General features: G+C 40.5%; 1 pseudogene; it reads right to left on the reverse strand.

Moving 5' to 3' along the window:
- Window positions 1-390: 390 nt before the first annotated feature.
- LOC126095869 (5S ribosomal RNA) lies at window positions 391-508 on the reverse strand (annotated as a pseudogene).
- Window positions 509-3,295: the final 2,787 nt, after the last annotated feature.

Below are 3,295 nucleotides of genomic sequence, written 5' to 3' on the forward strand. Positions count from 1 at the left end.
ACACATTTCTGAGACAGTATTCACATACATCACTGAATGTAGCTGAAAAATTATACGATTGTACGTGTTATGCTTCAGGAAATTTGACGTTATAAACATTGAGATATGTGAAAAACTAGCTTTTGCTTAAAACGGAGCGAAAATTACCCAGACTGTACTCATGCAGTGATTGATAACTTAAAAAGCAAACACACCGTCTTCAGGCCACAAGTGGCCCATCGGAACCATCCGACCGCCGTGTCATCCTCAGCTGAGGATGCGGATAGGAGGGGCGTGTGGTCAGAACACCGCTCTCCCGGTCGTTATGATGGTTTTCCTTGACCGAAGCCGCTACTAGTCGGTCGAGTAGCTCCTCAATTGGCATCACGAGGCTGAGTGCACCCCGGAAAAGGGCAACAGCGCATGGCGGCCCGGATGGTGACCCATCCAAGTGCCGACCACGCCCGACAGCGCTTAACGTCGGTGATCTGACGGGAACCGGTGTATCCACTGCGGCAAGGTCGTTGCCATAATAACGTTAGACATAATTTCAAACTTTCTCCAAGCCTTTTCTCCCTTAGATGCGAACCGTGTACCGACTTCGAAAGCTTGCACCCAGCGAGATGGGCACGTTATTTGCCCGTGCGATGGTCTTTGGTTTTATCTCTTGTGGAAGAAAGGAAGTGGGGTATGGAAAAAGGCGGAGTGGCAGTCGAGACTGGGCGACTATGGTGTATGGTCTGTCCCTATGCAGGGCGGTGCAGCTGCTGACGTGTTACGCTGGGCCACCCTAGTGCTGCCCTGGCCGTACCTGTTTACACAGTACTCGGGTTCATCCTGGATAATTCGGTGCGATTCGGTGAAGCCCATCAGTCGTGGCTTCTTCTGCACTGGACGACCGGAACGCCTTCTTCACCACAGGATTTCGCCGGGCACCGAGTGAGCGCCATCATCCAGTTCCCAGGTCGAGGAAAGAACCCAGTGGCGTTTCTGATGTATACGGTGAGTATCATTTGTATGTTGTCCAAAGACTTGTCTCGATTATCAGCTGTTGGTTGTGTTTGAAGCGGCTTCGCGCTGGCATCCCGCTTGATTTTTCAATTGCTTTTTTAGTTGTGCTGCAGTCAACCACTTTCTATTTAATGTGATTTTGAAATGGTTTGAAACACCTGTGTTCAACTCCCTACCATGAGGAAATTGGTATTAAAGTCTAGATTAAAAGATTTAAAAAAAAATTTGAATATCCAGTTTTAAGAAAAGTGCGAGCTGTCTTCGTGTTAAGAAAAGAAATCTACTTTATTTTGTGGCACTGACATCCGTTTTTGCCGGTAGTGAGTCCCTCCCTTAGATACCTCTGTAACAGCTCCTGACTACCTTTTATTTGATTTTGTGTGCGTGTAGCGCATTAGCAGAACAAATTTGCGCTCGCTTCAAATTATGACGATCGCGATAGAAATTGTTATTGCTGCTAATTTGGTAGTCACTGCGCTTACGATCGGGCAATAATCGACAGTGAGCGCGTACTGGCTTCTTACGAAGCGAAAAGATAAATTGCGTGGCTGTGGTTGGCGTTTAATTAACATTTCCCAAATCACAAGCAAGCACACGTGCATGTGATATTAATCTTCGTGTCACGGCTATTTTGAACATGTCTTTGGCAGTGGCTGATATAAACATTCAAGCTCACTAATTTGAATTTGATGTTAATCACTTTTACGTAATGAATGGAAATGCGACCATAGCCCGCCAAGAAAGTTAATCTTTGCCAGTAACTTTGTGCAATTCTCTAGTTTTCTCTCTCTGAACAAAAAAATACTTTTAATTACATACACTTTAATATTGCAAATATAAATAATATTGTCGTGTTAGGACAGCAACCAGCCACAAATTTACTTTGAGTTGCTTTATTCAAAGGAAACCGTTACCGGTTTCGAATCGTTGCGATTCATCATCAGACGGTTTACACGCTTTCTTTCTACATTTGGTGTGTTTGTTACAGATTAATTGTCCTAAAATATAAATAAAACACAATTACAAACACGCCACACACAGATGGTTGCGTTGCAGATTTTCGTTGCATGTGACTTACGTGAAACGTCGGTTTCGAGTGATTGTTTCTATAACGTTCATCCAATCGATGTAAATGCATTCCCACTGCATCCTCGTTGTTGCACACGTAATAGTTCTCACTGTACACTTTAAATTTGTCACTGAGTTCATTCCAACCACGCACCACATGTTTTGGTACATACAAAGAGCTTACAAACATATGGGTGTCACAGATGCTATGATATATTGTAACATTTGACGATGATGTCCTATGTTTGGAAAGGATCATATATTCTTTTACAAAACTGTAATGTCTTTTACGTTAGCGTAGAGAGATTGAATTTTTTTAATATATATGTATAAATCTGTTATTGCTAATTTAATTATAAAGTTTTTTACATATATTTAGAGCTGTATAGGTAAAATAGTACATTATTTTATTACATTTGGCAGCATGAGAATTATAGTAACATATAAATTTTCTACTTGATCTGCAGATAGGTGTATTAATATTATTTTTTGCTTTGGAGGCTGGAAAGTAATTTTTGGAAATTTTTCAGGAAAGGGGCGTTAGCCAACTCTGTTTGTTCGTTAAGGATATAGTCGGGGGTGCTGTTTTTGTGTGTGTGTATTTCTAATTCTTCTAATATATTCATAGTGGCCCCTTTTTCTGTTAGATGTAAAATCTTTAAGTTGTCCTCAATGTTACCCACTGAATGGTTTTCTTCAGCAATATGGGCTGCAAATGCTGATTTGTTCAAGTTAGCAAGTCTTAGGGCGTCAATATGTTTTTTATATCTAATTTCAAAACTTCTGCCTGTCTGTCCAATGTAGAATTTTGGGCATGTATCACACTTGAGTTTGTATATTCCTGATTTACGGTAGGGACTCTTGGAGGTGTTTACATCATGTATCACTTTTTGTTGTAATTTATTTTTTGTGGAAAAGCTGATTGTGATATTTTTCTTCTTTTTAAATAAGTTTGCTATTTGGTATGAAAGTGGGCCTATGTATGGGAGAGTAGCATATTTAGGTTTGGCTTCAGTGGCATACTGATTTGGCTTGAAGTGACTGCTGTGAAGTGGATCTGTGGGTTTTGTCTGCATTTTGTTGTGGAGTTTTTCTATTATTGTGGGTTTATATTCATTAATATGAGCAACTGTTTTAATTATATTGATTTCATTTTGTTGGTCTGTGTCACTCATTGGTACTTTTTTAATTCGGTGTAGCATCGTTCTGAAATATGCCATTTTTTGTTGGCGGGGGT

The sequence above is a fragment of the Schistocerca cancellata genome, chromosome 8 (genome assembly GCF_023864275.1).
Source record: "Schistocerca cancellata isolate TAMUIC-IGC-003103 chromosome 8, iqSchCanc2.1, whole genome shotgun sequence".
Lineage (NCBI taxonomy): Eukaryota > Metazoa > Arthropoda > Insecta > Orthoptera > Acrididae > Schistocerca > Schistocerca cancellata.